At 29.6% G+C, this 25,737-nt stretch overlaps 1 protein-coding gene across 2 annotated transcripts in view; it reads left to right on the top strand.

Annotated features, from left to right (window-relative positions):
• The window catches only part of LOC129968496 (transport and Golgi organization 2 homolog), a 55,350-nt gene that overhangs the window by 8,819 nt on the left and 20,794 nt on the right, over positions 1 to 25,737 (top strand). The window contains exon 1 of one of the 2 annotated variants that reach the window (XM_056082438.1): positions 16,323 to 16,382. The exons of the other annotated variant lie outside the window; for it this stretch is intronic. The gene's annotated coding sequence lies outside the window, so the exon portion shown is untranslated. Of the gene's footprint in view, positions 1 to 16,322; positions 16,383 to 25,737 lie in introns of those variants that run through there. 2 annotated transcript variants of the gene reach the window in all.

The raw sequence follows: 25,737 nt of genomic DNA, 5'->3' as shown, positions 1-25,737 counted from the left end.
CAAAATGAATCATTTACGCTCCTATTCACGCATGCCGAGAAACAAAATTTTTGCGTATTTATTTACAGCGAAAAAAAATATGTTGTAGAAAGTGAATACCATTCGGTTAAGTGAACGATATTGACCAATCAAAAACCTTTCATTGATCGTAATTTTGTAGAAAGGCATTAAATACTTTTTATGTGTTTGCATTTTTAATTTTTACACTAGGGTATGATGAACAAATCTTACTCTATAAAAGAAAATTCAGTTTTCATAAATTACTTGTGAAAGTTTTAGTGTTGTTACTAAATTACACTTTTTAATTCAACACTCTACTTTTTATGGATTTTTGAACGAAAATAGATGACATTAACAATAAAGTTTGCTTTAAATGAAAATTTAGAAACTGAGTCATTTGGTTAAATGTTATATGGTCTCTGTTCAAAAATAGGAGTTTATCTCAAAATAATTATCAAAAACTTCAAAATGGGATGATAATCTAGCAAATTAAACGACATTAAAAATTAATTTTTCTTATATTGCTTTTTGAAAACTATTTTAAATGGCGTCTTTTGTGTTCTCCTTTTACAAAGGAATTGGTCCATTTCAATGTTATTTTTAGAAATATATTGTAAGAATTAAAAGATAAAACATTTAAATAAAAAGTTTTACATGCTTTCTAGAAAAATACCCGTTTTCTTAAGCTTCAAGTTATAGCTTGCAGAGCATCTTAAATTCTTAAAAAACTGAAATAATACTCCAAGCATTTTAGAATTCCATCGGCTCGTTTATTCTTTCAACTTAACAGCATATATTATAAACATTGCCAGATTCCAAAATGTTTACAATTAATCATCAGCTATTATACAAAAAATAAACGAAATAATATTAATAAAATATGTTTATCAAAGAAAAAATCATTTGTTTTTACTTTTTAATAATATTTTAATTAAATAAAAATAGTAGCAGTTATAAAATGTCTGAAAAGGAATCGTCTGCTAAATGTCTATTAATAGATTTAGATTATGATATTTACCGAACAAAAAGTCTCTGCCAGCGGCTCAAATGTGTGATATCTATTCTTTATCAATTCACGATAGCATGCATTGTACAAAATCCGAACATAAATAGAAACAATAAAACAAATATAGAATGATGGTCTTTTATATTGTAGCACAAAATATTTGTAGACAAGGAAGAAATAACATTCGTACAAGTCTGTGGCAGGACTGGCTTATTTCGCGGTCTAAAGATATGCACAATACGAGGTCCTTTAAAAAAAATACAAATTGTCAATAAATTTTACATGTTAATGATTTATTTTAAGAGAATATTTTTATTTTGTTAATTTTGTTAATTTAGTTATTTTTATTTAATTATTATGACTCTAGATTGTTTATCATATACGTTTTAACACAATATTATTGGGGCAGAATTTCAGTAATTATAAATATTCTGATAATTAAATAAGGATATATAGGAATCTGACCATTTATGCATGATAAAGTGTTAATATTATCCTAATATTTTATAATCAATAGATTTTGTATTGTTTAAAAACTTATTTATTAGGTAAATAAGAAAAATAATGATTTTTAATGGAGTTGCTTGCGATCCCCTCTCAGGGTAAAAGCTCTCTATAATTCGGGGTAAGTTCTTGATAATTCGGCTGTTTTTAACTTAAATGACATTTTAAGTGATAACCCTTATTCAAATATTTTTAAAAGATATTCAAATTTTACAGATTTAATTGTATCTTTTCAAGAATGCTTTGATTTTTAACTCGAAAACCATGTCTAACAAATGTTTGGCGCAGAATGACCAAATCTGGTGCTTGTGTCATAAAACCAAACCAATCTAGATAACTGCCCAGTGGTAAATCTACCACATCCAGCACAAAATTCTTAAAGGAAAACTTTCTTTTTATAATGTAGATGGTCATTTCAAAATGCAAATCGAATTTAAATCGCAATACAAGTTTTTGCCTTGCAGCTTTTAAAATGTCAAAATGCATATTATAATAGACAGATATAACAGTATTTGGATTTTAAATACAAATGGTATAGTGTCCGCGAAGTAGAACAAAAATAATTTTTCATCAATTATAGAAAATATATAAAAAAATTAATGTTAAAAATGATAAAACACAAAATATAATTTTAAATTTTGATTTTAAAAGATGTTTTTTTTTCCTCTCGGGAAAATAATGTTAATAAACATAAAAGTAGTAAATTTAACACTCCATTCATCATCATATTTGGCTAGACAACCCAAGATGGGCCAGTGCCATCTTCTGAATTCTGTTCCACTGTATTCTACTTTTGACACTTGTGAGCCAGTTTCTTTCCTGGATAGCCAGGAAGTCTCTCACCACTGACTCCATCCATCTCATTTTGAGTCTACCCCTTCTGCTACTTGTAAGAGGTTTATGTAAAAGAATTTTTTTTTAACATGGAATCATCATCCATTCTAAATATGTGAGCCTCCCAGTTCATCCGATTTATTTTTATGAACTTTATAATATCTGGCTCTCTATAGATTTTATACAGCTCAAAGTTATATTTTCTTCTCCAAACATTGTTGATTTCTATTTCGCCAAGAATGTCTCGCAGAATTTTTCTTTCGAAAATGGCTATTTTATTTTCTCTAGGCCTTTCTTCTTCTTTGGTCAAGCTCCAAGTCTCTCAGCCATAGGTAAGTATTGGTCTAATTAAAGTTTCATACAGTAAAAATTTTGTATTTCTTGATAGTATTGAGGATTTAAAAAAATCGTTTTAGTCCGTTAAAGGCTTTATTTGCATTCATTAGACAACCTTGAATCTCCTTGACTATGCTATTGTCATCAGTAACGATAGAACCAAGATATGTAAAGCTTTGGAACAACTTGTTAACACTACATTACTTTTCGAATAAAATCGAGGGAAATCTCGAGAAACTTTGTACTTCAAAGTTTATTTTATAAAATATCATAGACTTTGATCCATTTATTTCATAGATTTGTATGAAAAAATGCCGCCACAGTCGTTTGTCCCACTCAAGGAAAGCTACTTTGATGGACCAAGGACGAGATATCGTTTCTTCGGCGTGTCTGTTTTCTCAGAAAGTTCGCGAACTTTTTCAGGCGTTGATTTGTGACAAGAAACAACTTTGAGAGAAAATTCATGAAATGGGAAATGATAACGACAACAACAACGGTTCATCAAATCGTATGCTGTTGTCAGGGTTAAAAAATCAAGACAAAATATATTGCTTTCTTTAGATATTAATAAAACTTTCATTCCTTTATTTATTTTGTAGTAAATACATTTTTTAATTTGATCTCAGTAATTTGTCGCAAACTGATTCTATTAAATTCATATTTTCATTTTCCTGAAATAATTATGTGAAATTTTGAATAAATGCATTCCATATAAATAGTTTAATAGCAAGGGAAGTTATTATTTTGGTCGAACAAACTGGTCGCCGAAAGTGGGCAATCGTATTTCAAGTAAGCAAACTTGTTGATTATTAATCTATTTCTTTAAAGACCTTGCTCTATTTTATCAGATTCATCATCTTAATATTCCATTAAGTCATTTTGTGCTATTTTCTATCATTTTTCTTTTCTGTTGACATTTTATCTCATATTCAGTATTTTAACTTTGGAGTGGAGAATCCACATCTCTCTTCGTGTAAGATCCTACGATAAGAGAAAAAAAATCTTCTTTAAATTATTCTATCTACAGCTCTTAAATTGATTAAAAAGCAGCCATACATTATACTGACCATATCCATCATATCCATTTCAAAAGGAGATTTTTAAATTCTATAAGTCAAATTGATTCTATGTATCAGCCATACTAAACCAAATTAAAAGTTCAAAACAACAAGGTTTGTCAGTATATTTATTTAAAATAATTATGTCATATTTTTAAAAAAAGTTGTAGAATTAATAAAAAAAATCAGAGGAATTAACGCATTTTTTTGCAATTTGAATTTTTTAGGTTAAATTCACTAAAAAGAAAAAAATATATATCATTTAAACAAATTAATATTTTTCAACATACATTTTTTCATTCACATCAACTTAATATAAATAAAATTTTAATTATTACATTTATTTGTTTCAAGTGATTGTCCCATCCAGTGAAATAATTAAATATTTATTTATCTACAAAATTGGTATGAATTGTAATTAGCAATAATCATTATACGACAAAAGTCACAATAATTTTTAAAGGAAAAATGTATATTACTTAAACCCATGTTTAATTTTTTTCCAACGCGCATGTTATCATTCACATTAGATTAAAATATATTAAATTTTATTATTGTGTTTATTTGTGTCCTAGTAGCCACAAATAAAAACGTAATTACGAATTGAAATTACGTAACGTATGAAAATATTAAATATTTATTTGTGCATAAGTTATCAAGAATTTTAATTAATATTAATTTTAAAGTATTGCGGGAATTGAAAAAAACATCTCGACAATAAAACAGAAAAAATTGCATTCCAAAAATAAATAATGAAATAAAACCTTCTTTTGGATATATCACTTATTCAAAACGATTATTTTTTTATTGATTCCATTCTTTTTCAGAACTATTATTTTCTGAAAATATATCTCATAATTCTATCAACTTAACATCAATCGCATAAAATGATTGTTTACATTAGAAGATTAATTGATTCAAAATGGCACCATCTTTCCCCTTATTTTTCTTTTTCTTTGAGGATATTTACTTTCCCACACATTTTACAAACCATTTTAATCGAATGGTTATCATTCATCATCAGTTCTTTTCAATGATAAACATCCTGATATCGATATAAACTGTTAAGAACTGTCTAACGGTCATATATCACTTTCTGACAAGACACTATATATATTTACACTTTCCAACATACGTTTATTTTCAGTTAATTTCATAGCGGAAAAAATAGCTGGATAGAGAAAGAAAGAAAAAGTGAAAATATTAAGGATATTACAGTTATAAATCTTTTCAATCCAAAATATATAACTTTTAGTTAGCTTTTTTATTACCTATCGATTTGTTTTTATTCAGTTCTAAGTTTTTAAACTTACCAACTAAGAATGAGAAAGATTTTTTTTTTAAAAATCCAGACTAAAGCAAAATTTTCTTAAAAAATAAATAACTTGTAGTGGAAAAATTCTAATTTTGTATAAACAGATAAAATGTGGGTTATATTTGCATACTTTCCTTTCTTCACTTTCTATTTTAGGGAAATTTATAAAAAAGTCAATACGATATCTTTCTTTTCTTCAATTAAATCTAAGTGAAATATTATTCTTTCACAATAATTATAATAATATTGATTACGTTTGTACTAAATTCGAACCATTTTTTTTACTGGGCCGCGATGGCCTGGTGGTAAGATTTCGGCTCGGGTTCGAAACTGAGATTCCACTGAAGAACCGTCGTGAAAAGGGCCTGTTGCACGTTAAATCAGTCAGGGCCAAACGTCCTGCCGCTGGAGTAGTGTGGTGCGGTGTAGTGTAGAGAGGGGGTGCCAGCTCAGGTGTCGTCCTCGTCATCTGACCGCGGTTCAAAATTACAGGTCAGTCCCCAAATAGTTCTTGCGTTGCTTTACAACGCGACGTTAATATAACTAAACCAAACAGAACCATTTTTTTGCAAATTAGGTCCATGTATCAAATAATATTTTATTACATTTCCTAAGTGTGGTTTACTAGATGCTCTAAGATTCCAATAGATTAGAGATACTAATTGGTATACTTAAACTTCATAGCAGTTATAAAAAGCTCTAAAATATTCTCAGTGGAAACATATTATTAAAATATATAAAACAATGAGCTACCGAATTATACATAAATGCTGTAATATATATTTCTATGCAATAGAAGGATATTTATGTCAGCACGACTGAAATTTATTATTTTCATTTCAAATAAAGGTCTTCATTACAGACGGTATCGATAACTGCTATTTGAAATTAAATTCTGTTTCAACTTATAAATAACATTGGAATTCGATGTTTATTTTTCCCCACTTTCCGTAAGCGGTTTCTACTTTACTTTGCAAGTCGCCATTGGCTCTTACTGTGATGCATCAAAATCAGGACAAGATCTCGCAATGTCAATTATTTCGCTTTCACTTTTGACTTCAAATCTATCGCTGTAATGCGGAGGAGGATATGAAATTCTTTTTTAAGTATTTAATATTCTTCCTTAACTTTCAGTGTAATTATTACTATGAATCCCATTTGACAACGTCCTGTCTCGGATGAAAATATAGGGGTAAAAAGTAATTAACAACCTGTCGCTCATACGGAAAGGACGATTACATTTTGTTTCCTTGCTTGAAAATTACTCTAAGTTTTGAGGCATTGGAAATTTTACATTATCCAGACTTATAGTACATATATGTGTGTTGCTATAAAAAATACTTTCATTAATAAACTGCAATATTCTTTGCTCTATTTAGTAAATAACTTTTATATACATTAAGATCAGAATTAGAACAATATCTTAATTAGGTGTGATAGTGCACTTTTCTATCAAGCTGCTGGTTACAGTATATCTGCATTCCTTATTTTGTGTCCAAATTCCTTTGAAGAGTAATTTTTTCTTTTCAATAATCGATATATCAATTTTGAATCATTTTTATTAAGTCAGCCTAAATAAATGAATTACATCAAAATTCATTCATTTATTTATACGAACTTAACATAAATAGCAAGAAAATTAGTGACATAAAAAATAGCAAATGACATAACTTTGTCCATTAATAAAATTGGTTTTCATAATTCTAAAATAATTTAACATGCGTATAAAATATTAAGACTTGAAATCAAATTAATTATAAATGTTAACTTTTAAATTAATTATTAATGTTAATTTTTGAAATTAATTATAAATGTTAACTTTTAAATTAATTATAAATGTTAACTTTAAAAATTAATTATAAATGTTACATTTTTTTCAAACAGTAGTTTCCACTCCTATCTCTAGCTCTATTATTAATAAAAGTGAATGCATGTGTCTGTGCTTGTATTGGTGCTAATTTGACCTTTTGACCTTGGACTAAACTTGGCACATGTATGCCTTGACGCGTACTTCAGGGTGATTTTTTTTAAAAAAATTAATTGAATTTTCGTTAATTTGAAATTAAGCTGCATTTCGGCATTTTTCACGATAACTTTCAAAAATATTATTGCACGAAAACGAATTTTATGTCGTTTCAAAATATTAAATATTATCTATTTAATGATACCAATTTAATAGTCCTGCGAATAATTGCTGAATTTCGACAATTTTCTTTGCCTAATTTTCAATAGCAGATTGCATTACTGAAAATCGTTGTTGAAAATCATTTTCTTTATTTCATCAACATTTAATTGATCACATCATTTTCTTGTACTATTGAAAGTTAATAAATAAGGGGTTTGCTTTCTTTACTTTCTATGTCGTTAACAAGTGGTGTAAAAATGGGAAGTTACAATATCACGAAATTTATATCGCACATTTGCATTTTTAATATTGATATGATTGCATGGGATTCATTTCCATTGGAAAGTTTCATGCTTACAAAGAACGGAATATATGTAAGACAATTTAAGTTACACATCTTTAATTCTAGCAATTTCGCGGTATCATGAAACTATGTCTAAATAATTTCATTGAAATTAGGTATTACTTGAACGATAGGTGGGGAAAATCCAATTATTGAAAATTATTACTTTAAAGTTAAAACTGAAGTTAAATTTTATTAGCTTCTGCTGTTTGGAAAAGCTACTTTCATTTGTGACTTAAAGTTCTCGGACACTAAGATTGAAACCTTTATACTTTATGTCGTAAACTTATATTTTAGATGCCATACACAAACATTTTTAAACTTTGCATACTTCTTTTGAAATTATTTAAAACTTTCTGAGAAATTAACTTTATGTGGTTTTTAAAAATCGTTTGGGACAATTTGTAATTTTTTGAAAAATTATGAGATAGTAAACCTTTTTGTAACAAAAGATTTTCCTATTTTAATTTTTAAAAATATTTCAGACGATATAAATAATTTATGTAATATGATATTTTATACTTTCTGCTTTATAGTATATTTAAAAATATTAATTATTTCATGAAATGAGATAAAGTAAATGTCGAGATTTTTTTTCGAGGAAACAACATTCTTAAAATGAAAATATATAATTTATGGAATCAGGGTAGTAGAATAAATAATCTGGAATAAATTAAAAGATTATCAGTTAAATTCAGCTTCAAAAAAAATCTTTAATGGCGCATAGTAAGGAAGTCATTATTAACCAAAGTATTCGTTTTCAAATAGTATTTTAACTATTCCTATTTTCCTTATAATGATCAAATTGAATTACGAATTTTAGGTAGTTTCCGTGTAAGAGTTAGGTAGTTTTCATATAATAGCTTTTGTAACAATATTATCGCAAAAGGAAGATCGGCGTATAATCAGTGTGACTCAGAGGTAAAGTTACGCGACTGAGAAGCACAAGGTCGGGGTTTCGAATTTTAGCTAAGTCGCATTAATTTAAAAGTTGAACTTTAATTTGAATTTCTTTTTATTCATTTGTTAATGTTCTAGAACTTTCTTTATAATTCTAGCTTATTCTGTAAAGGTATAAAATCTGAGTTCCACAAGCTGTGGAGTCAGCTCTACGCCTGCATGTTATGAGTTGCTTAAAATTATAAACTCGATATAGTGTTACTTTGTCACCTGCTAGTCATTGCATCTCCGTGACAATATTTTGCTCATGTTATCTTGTGAATGAGTTAATTAAGGTAACTATGATTCAATTTGAAAAAAATGCCAAAAATGAAAGTTTTTAATTTTAAAAAAGTCCTTAATAAATGACTACTTCTTTCTTTAAGCCCATTTCAAAGTAAATTTTCCCTTCTTTTATGAGAGTGAATTATTTTATTTATTAGGCAGGATAGAATGGAGAGCGGGTTATCGAGAGTTTACTGTACTTAAATTTCAAAAGAACTCCGTGTCATGACGAAATTTTTAACAGGTTTTACAAAGCTTTTCTGTGCATGGTTTCAACTTATATGGGGGAAAAATCCGGATTGCAGATTTTCAAAATAAAATAAAAAGTTTTTTTTAAACAACATTTTCAAAGCATCCTTAAGCTTTTTCATTACGATTTTTTCAGGAAGAAATGGTTTGCATAGTTTCTGTTAATAATTTCTCAAAAGTTCATATTCAACACTTTTTCAAAAATTACTAATGATGTAGGGTTAACCTGCGCAAAAGCAGAGTATTCATACCGAATAGTTCTGCAAATTTCCTTTTTTAAATTCATATTATAAATTTCATTCCAAATTCATTCTTTAAGGAATATGTTCGCGCTTCTTGAATGTTCATTATAATCACTTACTAGGCGTTTAGCACGCTATGTTCTTGGTAGTATTACATTATCGTCACTTTCATTATCAGAATCAGATATATATTCTTTTTCCTTCTATTCAATTTGAACATGAAAGTTGGTATTACCCTTATTCATTATGGTGTTTATTCAACTCATTTTTACTTTAGTAGAAATATATATTGACTGGCTTCCACAATGTATGTTTTTTTTTTTTTTCATTTACAATATTTATAAAAATGAAATGCGACTGATAAAAAAAAATTTGGTTACGATGTATATGTAATGGTACACGTGATAATGATCTGTGATTTTTATATTAGTGATAAACATAAATAGTATAAACATCACAGATTCAGTTAATAGTTAGATTCAATATTGTTAGATTTAATAAAGGGTCTCCCAAAATTAACGCAAGATTTGAATTTGGCACCGTTCGTTCAGTGAAGTATTGTGGAAAAAAAACCCCATTAAACCCTGTTAAAAACACCATTTGACAACGATTAGTTTAGGGTTAGCAAAAATAAAGCGTTACACGATAGAACAAAGTGTTTTTATTGTGAAACAATATTTCAAAAATAATGAAAGTTTAGCCCTATGTTATGCCATACATAAACCTATCCTGTGTACTTTACGATTCAATAAAAAAATAGCAATTTAAAGAGAAAAAAAAACTATGTTTTGTATTTAATTCAAATCATGCGTTAATACGTTGTTCTGTTGTGTTCTCCTTTTTTACTGACCCTAAACTATCAGCTGTCAAATGGTTTTTTTAATATGATTGCCAATTCTTCATTGCACGAATGGTGGCAAATTATCATGCTCAAATGTAACTTTATTCACATGACGATTGTATCTCGTCTTTGTACGGTATAGCATGTACAGTACATCAAGAGATTAACTGTTATGTATATCCCCAGAAATAAAAATTGCATAAAACTTAATTGGCGTTTAAAAATTGAAATTTTAAGTAGATTTTTTGATAATTTGAAATAAGTAATTAAGGTTCTAGAAGTACTTATTTAATTTGTAATAGTATATATTTTTTAAAACCTAAAAATGAGCTGCATAGTTTTGTGATAAAAATTCTGATCACAGAAGTAGTTAAAGTAATCTCAAATTTGTAAATGATTTGAAGAAAATATAAATATAAGTAATTGTTAGAATTTGATTCTATCAACTGCGTAGATAAAGGGTGTTATTCCTGTGGTTGTGACATTTACAGCATTTTTCTTCTAATTTAAAATGTATTAAACTTTTCAGAAAGAAACTCATGGCACTTGCCATTAACAAGCCCGCTGTTACGAAGACAGCGATTTAAGACGGTAGATGAGCGTCTCTTGTTTGTTTAGTAGCGCCAACTAGGGCCAAGAGTACGACTTTGCTACTCACGCAGTACTCATTCGCTTGCACAACCCCTTTTTACAGGAGGGCACATTCACACATCTCACAGATAGAACAACGGACGAACAACCATGCCCAAACCGGGACTCGAACCCAGGATGCTCAGATCAAGGGTAAGATGCGTTACCCCTATGCCAGGACGCCGGCAGGAAGACACTTCAGCTACAAAGTTGGACTATCACCTATTTATCATTATTTCACAAAATTGTAGCTTCAAGTATTTTTTATGCAAAATATAGGGTGAAGGTTGTGTCTTTTAATTTCTCGTTAAAAGTGACAATTTGTATCGAGCAAATGACAACAGTGGATTTCCGACTTCGCAGACTGAGACAGAAGCTAAGGTGAAGGTTGGCAAGTGGATTAAAAAGATTTTATTAGATAAATTGCCAAATAATTAAATTTATAACGAATGCAAATATTTCGAATTAAAGCGTATTAGGAGAATATACGATATTTATAAATACAAAACGTTTGCTATAATGATATTTTGTACAAATCTGAATGCAACATTATAATAAATACATAAATAACTTTTTCAACATAACTTTAACTTTTTCCTAAAATTACTAAAGTAAAAGAATTAACATAAAATAATTCATGATATGTTAATTTTAAGTTAAAAATGCATAAAAATGTGAGATTAAATTGAGCACTTTATCACATAGAGGACTCATAATGTGCATTGTCTAGAGCGGACACTAATAAATATAGATAAGATTCCCCATAGCTCTCTTGCAACAAACGTAAACCAACCTCGTCGCCTCCCCACAGTTCATAAAATGTTCTATATGCCTAGGAAATGTGCTTATCTCATTTTCTCTATTAACCTTTCAACGGGAAACATAACATTTAGAGTAGCCACAAAAGTCCTCCTACTCCACATTAATTTGAGAACGTTGACAACTATTGCCACAAGCTTGGTGTCTAAAGTGACTTTGCGCTACATGGTGAGATCAGTTAGCACCACCTGGTGACGAAAAATGAAATTAGCATTCCTTTCATTGGTCGCGATATCCGAAACTTTTACACCAAAAAGGCGTTACATTTGGAAAATATTACTTCTCTTCGTATTCGGTATGGAGGGAAAATAGAGACAGATCTTTTCAACTCCATTAACTGCATTGATTTCGCCAATTTTTATTTCGTTTGAAAACTTGTGCTGTCTAGATCAGTGGTCGCCTTGCCTCTTCATGTTCTATTTTGGAGAGTTGTCGCATGACGCAGATCCAAGTATGAACAACTGGATCAATTTTGTCAATTCGCAAATTTCAGTCTATAGCAAAACAATAAGAATGCTTTGTGATTATTATGCAAACATAATTTATAATATAACTTTCATATGATGTGATATAAGGCATAATTCATAAAAAATGGTTGACACAACTTAATTAAACCTACTTATACGGCACACGTTTAAAAAGATAATATTTTTCAAGAAGCGATTAATAAGATAATACAAAAATTCTAATTTATGTTTGAAATATCTGCTTCACTTATGGTTCATTCTTAATTAATGTTCGAAGAAATTTATGGCAAAAAGTAATAACAAAGAAATGGATCTATTTTGAAGATTGTTTTCATCATCAATTGGCTTCAGTCATAAGTACTTTCATTAAACAAACTCACTGGTGTGGTGTGGAAGTTTCAAGAGGGAGGTGCCAGCTCAGGTGTCGTCTTTGTCATCTGATCGTGGTTCAAAATTACGGCGTCCATCCCAAAATAGCCCTAGTGTTGCTTTAAAACGGAACGTTAATATAACTAAACTAAGCTAAATAAAATTAAGCTAAAAAAGCATAAAATGCAGGTCGAGTTTCAGCGAAATAAATGTAAATGTATATTACAGATTTTATTTTTAATATGATGTTTAAGCATAAAAAATATTTAGTTCATATTGTAGTTAGTATTTATGTTGAAATGCTCTTATTTTATCTCAGAAAATATTTCCTTCAATAGCCTTCTTCTAATAACATTAATAAATTATCTCTTTGTACATAGAAAAGTAATTCGATGCATAATTATTCACCTGATGGAAGGATTTGTTTATTTCTGCGAAAAATAAATATATCTATAACTGTTTTAAGTTGAAGTTCCCCTCAAAATTAATCTACATCTTCTTATCACTTTGTAGATATATTTCACAATCAAAATAAATAAATAAATAAAATGTCAAAATGATGTATCGTCTTGAATGGTGCCTGAGAGGAGACATCCGAGTGCAATAATAAGATTAATAATAAATAAACAAGATCCCTAAAATAATAATAAGTAACTGTAATATTAAGAAAACTCCGTATTATTTCAGAAATTACGAAAATGACATGAATCTGAATAAAATTAGTTGAAATTTTTTAAAGTTTTATCAATTTTATATTAAGATTTATTTTCTCAATTTGCTAGTTAGTGCTGAAAAAGATTTTGTGAAAGCAGGACTTTTTAAAGAGAGAGATCGTGCATAGAAGATTTAATTTTACTTAAAAGCTTGATTTCACAATGCTATTAATACATAAAAATTAAAACAAGCGGCAAGATTTGCAGTTCAGTTACAGAAGTGGCAACTCAAATTGCAGTTACTGTAAGTAAAAAAAAAACAAAAACAAAAAAAAACACCAATACAAAAAGAAATATGATTTATTGTTGTTGGTAATTCTTCTGAATTTGCTTTTTTTTACAAGCAGGAACAAATTGGCAATTTACCACAGTTAAATTCATCATATTTATCGTAGTATTCAAATAATGCCAACTGAGAAAATATTTGGCATTCAAATATTTTCCTTTGACCCCTAATGAAAGTCATAATCTGAAAACAAACGACCGATAACATTCTTTTAATTTTTAAACATGTCTCTATTATAAGACTGATTTTGTTTGTAAATCTGTTTCGCAGATTCAACAATTATCAGCAAATTATAGCAGAGTTTTCTTTTTTTAAATGGTTCTAGAATATTCAGTCTCTCTTTCTCTCTCTCTCTCTATATATATATACGTATATATATATATGTGTGTGTCTGTAATGATATTTTAAAATCTAATTTAAACTTAATTCATTTCCTAACTTTCAGTTTAATTTAGCCCATATTAACTTCATTTTAAAATGTTCTTTTATTTCCTGATCAAATTCCACCTTTTTTATTTAATTAATGCAACAGAAGATTTGTAAAAATGCTTAGGTCGGCGATTCCCACATTCCGCGTGAAGGGATAAGAAAATAGTTAGCCAATTCTTTTTAAAAGATATTTAGATTCCCCTGCCGAAATGGACACGTGTAAAGAAATTCCTATCAGAATCTCATAGTATATAAGCCCTGGGAAAATTATCCTCCCCTCTTTTTTAGCTTTTCCTCATTATGTTCTGTGTTGATATGCTCATCGCTTATGCTTGCACATAAATCATGCCTCCCAGGATGAAATAAAACGAAGTCAAAAATTCAAAGTGTCTTCCCTGTCTTCGGTCACGATTTTGCTTCAAAAATTATGTTTATATATATATATATATATATATATATATATATATATATATATATATATATATATTGATACTCAAAGACTTTTTTTTTAACTAGCGGGAGGATCTCTCTGACTGGACCTAAGGAAGTGGTCTTTGTCTTTTTCATCTACTCTTTAATAAAGGTATAAAATATATATGCCTCACATTATCAATAGCACCGTGATCAAATTCATGACTGCCATTAGTGCTCAGATTTTTATTTTCTGAATATTTTATATAAGGGTTTTGTGCCACGAAAAATAGCTATTTTTTTTTCCCATCTCAAAATCTTTCGAGGGCCAAAACTGTACCGCAAGGACAGATTCTTTTTAAATTTCTTTTTGTGAAATTTTAATTTAAACTGGTTGGAATGGTTATATGACTATTGTATTGGACAATCGTCAAGAAAAAAGCGATATTTTTTAGAAAAGCGATAAATTTTTTTTTCCATCTCAAAATCGTTCGAGATTTAAAATTTTTTTTACCATCTAGAAAAATTAAAAATTAATATATATATATATATATATATATATAATATATATATATATATATATATATATATATATATATATATATATATATATATATATATATATATATATATATATATATATATATATATATATATATATATATATATATATATATACACTTTTATACACGTTTTCTTCTCTCTGCTTCTTACTACCCTGCCCTATATTGGCCAGACAGCAGGATCGGGTACATGGCGGACATTCACAATAAGTTGTAATTTTGTGTTGGCGATAAGTCGGCAAATGTGACAACATCCTTTATAATTTTTTAGTAACCCTAAAAGTGAAAAATTGATGCCTCAAAAGGGATAAATCGTTAGTTTTCTGCCCGTGTATTTGAAGCTTCAAAAATCTCAAACGAAAATAACATCATGTTCTCATATGATAAAAAAGAAAAATGTCATGAAAGATTTCATTTATTTAAGTCGGCTTTCTTTTTTTGAGTTACAAACAAGGGAATGTACAGATCAGCAGACAATCACAACATTTACAGATTTGATTCAAAATCTGATACATATCTATTAATAAGATACTAAAACTGTGTACCAAATCACACACATTCATTTATATTTAGATAAACACATTTATAATGAATGGATTTCGCGCAGAATTTTAAGTAAATCTGCAGAATACATATCAAATGACATTCGTCTAATCCAGAACGCCTTTGAATTATCTTTGTCACAGACAGACTGACATGATACCAAAAATATAATTTTCTGACTCAAATATCATCAAATTTTAAAAATATAATCATGTGCATTATTATTTATCATGAAAAATTTGCGTGCAAATCATATGCTATATAGTTTGATGATTAAAATCGCCAAATTGGCGAATTTTTTTCTTTTTGGCGCTTTTTAGTCACCATTGCAAGCGACAAGTACCAGATTTTTATTTCCACTTTTTTTCGTAATATATATTCTTTGTAAATTGCATTAAATCATTTTAATTGAATTCATGTGTTTTAATCGTATCAAATTATAAAATGAAATATGTTTTTATAGAAATAAATTCTATATTAATAATTCAACAGTCATAAAAGTCAATAATCTAGGCGAACGAACTGATCGCCAAAGGCGGCTATTATTTAATATGTCATTATTTAAAATTATTCTCCATAAATGCAATGGGTTTTTTTTGGTAAGATTATTTTTTATAAGTGAATAGAATCTTACCAACAGCCACACTAATAAAAAAATGTTTCGTTATTTTATTTCCTTGTAATCATTTCTTAATCATAAGCCTGCACATCCGTTAAAATACAATACATACATAATTATCTAATTCCCTTCAAATCCTACTAACGCTTTTTTTCTCCTTTTCCTCCCCCCCCCCTTTTTTTTCGGTTTTTACGTGTTCCTTTGTGGAGAAAGTTGCTTGTAAGTCAAGGGCGAACATTCTCTTCAGAAGTATTAATTTCTAAGATAAGGCCAATCCGTCCTTTCATACGTTAAATGCTTTCAATAATTGCTACTCTTGCTGCAATCAATTATTTTTTGCAACAATTTTTTATCTGGTTTCGACCAAGCAATTTCCAGTCTGACAGCTTTATTGCTTCAAGTGAATCCTCATCATAAGAGACAGTAGACAGAAAAATTCCCAAGCCCAGCAGTTAGGTGAGATTGTTCACATTTTGTATGTATCAAAATGTCACGGTTAAACGAGGGGAGGCAGGAGTAAAAGGGGTTCAGGGTCTTCTTCAAAAGTTTTTGTCTTTCATGCTGGATCGAATGTTTTCCGCCACCCCCCACCCCCTTTTTCTTGTTCCATGAAGGGAGATCGGAGCAATTGCGAAATTTGACAATATGAGGCCAAAGGCGCTGAAATATTTTTAGGCCCCTCTTGAATGAATAATATTGATGATAAGAAACTAACGTGGAGGAAACTTATTCGAGCTTTTAATTGTATAATCATGTTTATTTTCTAATATCGTTTTACAATTAGAAGGCAATTCCTATATATTTAATGCATCAATAGCTTATATATATATATATATATATATATATATATATATATATATATATATATATATATATATATATATATATATATATATATATATATATATTGTTTTTTAAGATAAAATTTTTCTCATACTCGAATTTTTGTTTTTTTAAACTAAAAAAACAAAAGGAGAACTATTCAGTTTAACCGGTAGGAGCTAACTCCCTGAAATTTTCTAGTAGTCTCTGTAACAAAGATGTCACCCTCCCCCCTTCCACCATAAAATCTTGGACTTGGGCTCAGGGTCGTGAATGCCATTAGCGCTCAGATTTTTATTTTCAGATCCCCACACATGAGAATTTTGTGCTTCATATTATAATGAAGAAAACCAAATATGCATTGTGGGGGCCTTTTTTTTCAGCCGATTGAAATCAAATTTTAAAGCATAATTGCAGTTTTAATAAAAAGATCACATATCAAATTTCACGCACGTGCATGCAACGCAAATTTCACGCAAGTGCAGAGCAACAGGCTGTCATTCTATGATGGTTTTAATTTAAAATTGATGGATTTAAGTCGAAATTCGATAAGTATCTAACTTTAGATGCTAAATTTGTGTACCCAATTTTATTCTAATAGTTGTTTACGTCATATGATTATTATGTTCACTTGTACTTGACCAGTTGAATAGACGAACTTTATGTCAATGGATTTCTTTCAAAATTTGAAAGAAATCTACAAATTTGTCGTTTAAAACCACACACCAAATTTCATCTGTCTACACCAAGGCGTTTTTGAAATATCGTGTTCGCAGACATATCGACAGGCATAGTTCCCAAACTATGTTTTAAGGACTTAGAAGAGTCTGAAGTGTTAAGATTTGTCAAAATTCCGAGTTTGTATTTTTTTGACGATTACAATACTATCTTTTTGTATATTTCGTCAAACGAGTAAATAAAAATGGAATTGAGTTTATAAATCACTAAATTTTTTTTACGAATTATAATAAATTTTATTGTAAACCAAGGACTATTAAGAGAAAACTTAACATTCTTTTTGAACTTCGTTCAAAAATAAGCATTGTCAACTTTCTATAACCGAGTGGCATATTTTATAATCTAGCTTACTTTTTGATAAAAAGAGAGGGAAAAATAAATAATTTTGAAAGAAAATGGAAGAATATAAGAAGAATAAATCTGATAGAAATATAAATGCCAAATAATTACAAAATTAAATTAAAATTTAGAAGGAAGTTCAAAAGAGCATATTGAGTGGCAATAAATTTATACTTTTGATATGGTAATAAAAGAAATAAGAGTGAAGTTTTATAAACATAAAAATAGATACTGGAAGACATCAAAATATCACTTTCCTTGATTTTAATAGGAGAGCTTGTCGATAATTTTTTGATAATACCATTTTCAACAAACAAGCGAAACAACTGACTCATACTATTTCGCAAATAGTTTTTGACTATTTTAGAATAGAAAACGATTTGCATTAACTTTGCATTATATGATTGGCACGGTTCTGTGCTAGATTTCTTTTGGAGAAAAATAATTAAAAATCTTAAATATTTAATTATCATATGTAACTTATTGAATTTAGAACGTTTGACACTAATTTAAAAAAATGTAGCAATATTATTTACACTAATTTAAGTAATCTAACTTGACTGAAAATGTCGCTTCAGCGCTGATGACACTTTTGGAAAAAAATAATAGAATCCCCTTAATACTGGCAACTTTGATTCTAGTATAAAAAAAAATCATAACAGAGCGCCAGAATTCGATGATTGATAAAAATGATTACTAGTCAAAATAAATTCCCTTCATTGGATAAACAAAAGGTTGATAATTATTCTTTTTGTGGTTTTAACATAAAAGTTACTAAACGCTTACGGCGACTAGCTGTTGGCCCACCATATTGAAAGTAATAATTTAGTCATGTTAACTATTCAATTGCATTTTACCATAACAAATGAAAATGATATTTTAAAGCATTCTTGTCAAATAAACATAGAGCACACTGACATGTTATCTATGTTTGCAATAAGGCAACAGCAATCGGTCCGATTAAGGGCGAGGGTTGCGTTATAGTTTTATTTTGAGATATCTCTCGACATAAGATTGTAAGAGGGACAAGCAATCATTGAAGGCTTATTTAAATATCACATGAAACAGAATTCGTATGAAACAGAAATTGGTAAAATCAAGCCAATGGTTGAGGTTAGGTGGCTGATTAATTTCTTCTTAATATTTTAAATGTATAGTTTGTTGATATAATATCATTATTTTTGTTAAATTTATATCTTAGAAACTTCCTGAATGTTATGGTTTTCGAATTTATTTATGAATCTGGAAACAAAATTACTCCGTATAAATGTCAGTGTTCAACCCCCGCAACATTTTATTAGGGTTTTTTTATTCATTCCATTTTCTTTCTTCCTTTTTTTTTATGGAAAAATCAAAAGAAAAAATTTTTGTGAACCAGACCACAGAAAAGACTGTAAACAAAAAAATTTGCTCCACGATATACGTTGAAATAGATTCTGAGGTTCCTATAGATATCAATGCATTAGGCGACTACGCCCAATGGATCCACGATGCTGGACCCATATTCATGAATCCCAATGTTGAAGGGATCTACGTCTAATTGTTTCTTGCCTTTCAAGAGATGAATTTATCGATACTTTCTTCATCATATTGGCGTTTGTTACTATTACATTTTCCAATACTCCCAGAAAAAAAATATTTTCTCTTTGTGTTTATAAGAAACTTAAAAAAAAAAATATTCAGTGAAGATGTATATTTAAGCAAACTCAAATTATAAGAAAAAAATAATTTTATTTTTCTTCTGATTTTTGTTATAATTTATTTTATTTTGGAATATGTTCTGGAATATCCCACTATCTTTTGCATTAATTTTTATCTGGTTTTAACCAAGGACTTTCCCGTATGACAACTTAATTGCTGTCATCAAATGTGACAGCACCGAGGTAAATTCCCAAGTCTAGAAATTTGGCAAAACCAGTTCACATTTTGTATATATCAAAATGTCATGGTCAAATGAGGAGAAAAAGGAGGAGAAGGGGTTCAGGGTCTTCTTCAGTGGGCTTTCATGTTGGACTGAATAATTCCCTTGCAACTGTTTTTTGTTTCTCTATAGATGTTACACAATGGCGGTTTTCCCACCAGGTAACTAACTGTTTACGGTGTCTGGATTAAAAGGAGGGTCGCAGACAGATCTATTAACCCTTTAAAGCGCCATTTTTTCTAGTCATATTATGCTAAAATATTTTTAGGCTTGAAATTAGAATAAGAAAAGGGATTCATTTAGCTTATTAGATAAGTTTAATTTGATTAATTAATTAATTTGGTTAATTAATAATTAAGTAACAAATCAAGACACGTCATTTTGTGTAAGATAAAGAACTGAATCATCTAAGTTTCTGTCTTTCTAAAACAATTTGTCAGAACTTATGTCAACCTACATAATTTCATACAAAGATTGGTAAATTTGGTGGGAAGCATACTTCAAACGGCCCTAGAAAGGGTTAAAATATTATCAGTCTAGTTGTCAAATAAATGACTTTATGAGAAATACATTTTTTGAATTATAAAATATTAGAGCTAGATTGCATGCATACATCTAATTATTGGAATCCCTAAAAAATTTTATGTATAAATTTTGTATAATCGCTGTATTAAATAAACACTAACTTACGTGGCACAGAAATCGCTCGTATTACCTTATTACGGAATGGCAGCAAGTTTCAGCGGACTACTTTATTCAGCGTTTTTTAAAGCTGTATTTAATACAACACTTCGATAATTAAATAAAATTATTATATTATAAAGGTTACACGCCATGTCAAACACTTCATTCAGTCAGAATATGTAAAAGAAATTAAGAAATAAACTTTAATTGGAAAGTTTAATAATCGAGATTGAAAATAGGCTTCTCCATCACTATGGATATTCGCTATCACCAACAGGAAATAGATGATTTCTAAAACTGTTAATTTTTCAAAAAGGTTTTTGCATCATCTTAAAACTAAAAAATTATCTCTTTAATGATATCGATTTCATGTCTATATAGTTTTTTTTCTTTATTTTTAATAAATTTTCCAAATATAATTTACAATGTTACGATGCTTTTAATGTTAGGTTTGGTTTAATTTGGTTTGAAAAATACATTTTAAGAGTAATTCTGACTTCAGTTGCTTTCTTAATGTTATGAAATTCAAATTCATCCATTAAAATATTGAATTATGTGCTTTTGTTAATGTTAAAATCAAGATAAAATATTACATTTTTTATCATTAATTTCGAAATAGAATTTTCACTTCCACTTATATTTCATAATATATACACATTTAATTTGTGAACTAAATTTTAATGTTAAATTTGTTTAAGATTTACTAGTTCTTTATAAACGTTTATAATACTTATATTTCTAACTAATGAAATCATTAATTAATAATTATAGTTAATGCTCCAAGAATTTTACTTCTTTAGTTATTCTTTTCCATTATACACATAAAAAACAATTAAATAAAGATATATATATATCTTCAAAACTATTATATTTAAGAGAAAACTAAATAAATTATTAGCATATTGAAAGTCTGTTAAAATGTGAAACTTAATTGACTTGTTATTGAAACAGGGTCCTCATGAAGTGCATTGCTTAAAGTTGCAAAAAGTCAAAATCTGCCTTTCAACATTTATAATCCTTTTCTCTAATCATATCTGTTATTGTTCCTCTTATAAAAAATAATAATTGTTATATAAAATTATATATAATTTTTGATAATAAGAAACTTCTGAAAAACAAATTCAATGATAATATATATTTAAACAAGTTCATATTATAAGAAAAACAATTTTCATAAAAAATTATTAGAAAGTATTTTACTTTGTTGTATATTTCCGGTATTAGCGTAGCCTCGTATTAAACAAACTTTGGCGATCAGCTGGCTTGTTCACAATTAGCATTTAGTTGTCAACCATTTTTGATGTGCTACATTTTATGTCATCAAATAAATATACTATTTTTAATGTAGATACTAGTGTCATAAATATAAAGTACTAGAGGTGTTCAAATGAAAAGATACGAAATGGTATAAATGAAGTATAATAATGGGTATAAATGAAGACTTTATTCAAAGTATACACCATAGGCCTGTCAACGGTCCCATTGATTAACAAGCCGAAGGATTCCTTGTTCCCAGAATTCCTGTGGTCGTGACGAGACCCAGTTCTTCACGGGTCCTTAAGTTCGCTGTCCGAGTTGAAACGCTTCCCTTTCAGATGTTTTTCCAGGGGACCAAACACATGAAAATCGAAGGGCGACATGTCCGGGCTCTAGAGCGGATGGTCGAGTTTCCCCCACTTGAACTTGACCAGTTCCGCGTGTGTTACCCTGGTGACGTGTGGACGCGCGTTATCATGGAGCAGAACCACACCCTCCGTAAGTAGCCTCGGGTTTTATTTCTTGATAGATCTATGTAGTTTTCGGAGTGCCTCACAGTACACATCAGAGGTAATGGATCTTCTGTGATCGAGGAACTTAACAAGTACATGCACTGCTCCGTCAATTGGACGGCGCTCTTTCTTTCTGCTCTCTCTTGCGCATGCTCTAATCTACGCCGGAGACTCCAATCGCATTGCTAGATGTCTTGCTATGTTCTCTCATAGCGGCCTAGGCAAATATGCTAACGGTTAATATTATTACGACGTTTCGTACCTTTTCATTTGATGACCCCTTGTTTATTGATTTTCGAAAAGTAGCGAAATTAACTGAGGAATAAAATTAATGACCAAATTTGTTCAACTATTCAGGTTGAGGGGCTTTATTTTCAGACATCATAAGAATGGTGGACGGATTGGGAAAGTCCATTTCATGCGTCCATTGATGACACAGGAGCTTTCAAACTAAACGTTAATGCTGATTTGCCAGAGTGTGCAAGAAGTGTTTGAAGTTCTTTACCTATAGGAATTATGCCATCAATGCTAAGTACCATTTCCTCCGCCATTATTTATCCCATAAATGGCCCCATACTAGGCATCCATTGAGGAACATATAATCTGGTATAGTTCAGCAACGGATTGTAAAATCCTCCGCACTTTTGTGCATGCGTTTGGATGGGTTTAATTCGTCAAAATAGGGGTGAAAGGAAAGATGAAAGAAGGAGTTGTTTACATTTACTAGTATCTAATAGAGAAAATCCAAGGTCAAAGGGAATACTCTCATCGTTTCGCGTCTCACCCCTTAATGAGATGGAGTCGTCGAAATGTGGTCGTCTCAGAATCCATTGACGAACTATAATAGCATTACTTAACAAGATGTTTGCACTTAGTAAATTCTAATGCTTTTAGTAAGTATTGAAGCTAATTAATAAAATGGAAGGCAGGGGGAGAAAGAAAGAAGAAAGTGGATTTTACGAAATAAATAAATAAACGGCAAAACTATTGAAGAAATCGGTACGGTGGCTGGAATTGCGATTTTTTTTTTTCTTAGAGAATGTACAGTGAAGTAGTGTTGTTGAGATTTCTCTCGAAAATGGGGTGGACCGGTTACAGATGACCATTTTGAGTAAGATTTCATATGAAAAAAAAAATTGTCGAAATTGGGCCAGTGATTGGGAGTGGGATATTGGTTCTTTGGTTTTCCTTGTTATTTTAAATATAAAAATTATTTTATTATGAATTAAATGCCCTTGGCGACCAACTGGTTAGCCGAGAATATTGGTTATATTTAACTTTAGTTAAATCACTTAGCTACATTTTCGTGTCCTTGATTCCGTCCAATTGTTAGAAAAGGAAATTGCGTAGTTTTAATTGTCATACGTATGTTCTGTTCATTTTGTACATAAACTTTTCTAATGGTGACCAGTTATGGCATCATAGTTTTATTAAAAATGCTATTGTCTGATTCATTTTTTTTTCTACATTCGCGGTATTGCAAATTTGCTTTTTATTCCCATTGTAAATTTCGCGGATATTAAGCAACATATTTCTTTCTTAGCTCTCAACAATGGAAAAAATCAATTAAATATTTGATGAAGCAAAGAAAACTGTTTTAATTTCAGGTAAACTTGGAAATTCGGCAAAAAATATTTTTAAAAAATTTCCGAAATTCAGGGAAAATTCGCACGATTATTAAATTAATTTCATTAAAAATATATATATTTTTTTGGATTAAAAACTTATTTTTTAGTGTAAAACCCAGTTTTATGCAAGATTTTTGGAAGTTATAGCGGAAAAATATCAAAATTTCGCTTAATTTTTAATTAATTAAAATTCTAATTAAGATCCATATTTCCACCCTCCAAGGTTTATATATATGGCAGTACGATAGCTAGAAGAAAGACATGTAAAGTACCAATACACTCTCACGCATTCATATCACAGGTCTGCGATGAAAAAAATACAAGGGAATTGATGGCTGTACTTATGTATTTTTTGGTACTGAAATAAAAAATAAATAAAAAAAGATAATAAAAATTTTTTATCGCATCCCATTTTCATGAAAAATTCAATTTTATTTGGATTTTTACGAATATTTGCCATAAAATTTTTGTCGGAGTATATTTTCTTCTTCCCTTCCTGTCTAACATTTTACTGTGGTGAAACCTACAGATTACCCCTCGGTGACACCTTACCGACCAAAGAAACCTCTTTTTATCGGTACAAGAATAGAGAAAAGGGCTACTTAAATACTTTGAAGAAGAGGAGAACCTGGTGTATTGTTCTGATGCCGCGGATTTATGGACAAATTCAGTATCATCTATGATAAAGATGATTGGAGGCTTTTTATAGATTCTTCGGAAAGGAGTCTTAAAGCTGTCCTTTAACATCACGGAAGCCAGTATGCATCTGTACCAGTTGGACACTTGGTGTATTTAAAAGAACGCTACGAAAACTAGGATCTCGCCCTCAACAAAATAAAATATGCCGACCACGGTAGGACCATTTGCGGTTGTTTGAAAGTTATCTCCATGCTTCTTGGTCAACAAAGCGGATATTAAAAGATCCCATGTTTCATTTGTCAGTGGGACAGCCTTGATAAGACTCAACATTTGGTTAAAAAAATAGCCGAAAGAGATAAAATCTTAAACTAGGCAAAAAAAAAAAATGTTATTCGGAACAGCTTAGTTGATCCCCCCCCAAAAGGATTATTACCCCCTCCCCCCTGCATACAAAATTAACTGTAATGAAGCAGTTTGTTAAGGCTATTTCAAAAGATGGCGATTGTTTCAAATACTTGTGCAAAAAGTTTCCAGGTTTATCCGAATTCAAGTTGAAAAAGGGAATCTTTGTTGGTCTAGGTATCCACAAGCTCATGAAGGATAAAGAATTTAGACTATCATGAGAACAAAGGACAAAGAAGCTTGGGTTGACTTCAAAGATGTCGTCAATAAATTTCTGGGTAATTACAAGGATGCTGACTGTAAAACAATTGTCATGAAAATGCTGTACAAATTTAAAGCGTTGGATTGCTCGATGAGTGTAAAAATACATTTCCGTCACTCATGTGGACTTTCTCCCCGATAATGTGGAATTATTCAGCGATAAACAGGGTGAAAGGTTGCACCAAAACATTAAAGATATGGAGTGCAAATATCAAGGAAAGTGGGACAAGAACATGCTCGCCGATTACTATTGGGTATTAACACGAGATAGGCCTGAGATTGAGCATAAAAGAACGTCAAAAAGTACTACTTAAATAGAAATTTTTGTTTTGTTTTTTGCTTAGTTTAAAATTTGGTTCAAACTTTCATGTACACACACATAATATTTGTTCCTCTTGATCAATCGTATATCGTTTATGTAAGTTTCTTTAAAAAAAAACAAATTAAAATAGCATTTTGGGGATTTTCTTCTAGATAGTGCACCATAATTTGATGTAAAAAGTTTAAACTAAGAGAATTTATTGTTTTTCTCTTGACCAGAGGTGACTCGTACTGTTTGGCAACAATGGTTTTCCACCACTTAAATCTAAAAAAAAAAAAAAAAAAAA

The sequence above is a fragment of the Argiope bruennichi genome, chromosome 5, assembly GCF_947563725.1.
Source record: "Argiope bruennichi chromosome 5, qqArgBrue1.1, whole genome shotgun sequence".
NCBI lineage: Eukaryota > Metazoa > Arthropoda > Arachnida > Araneae > Araneidae > Argiope > Argiope bruennichi.
Note: the sequence above shows the minus strand (reverse complement) of the source record. Positions and strands in the feature narration are given on the sequence as shown.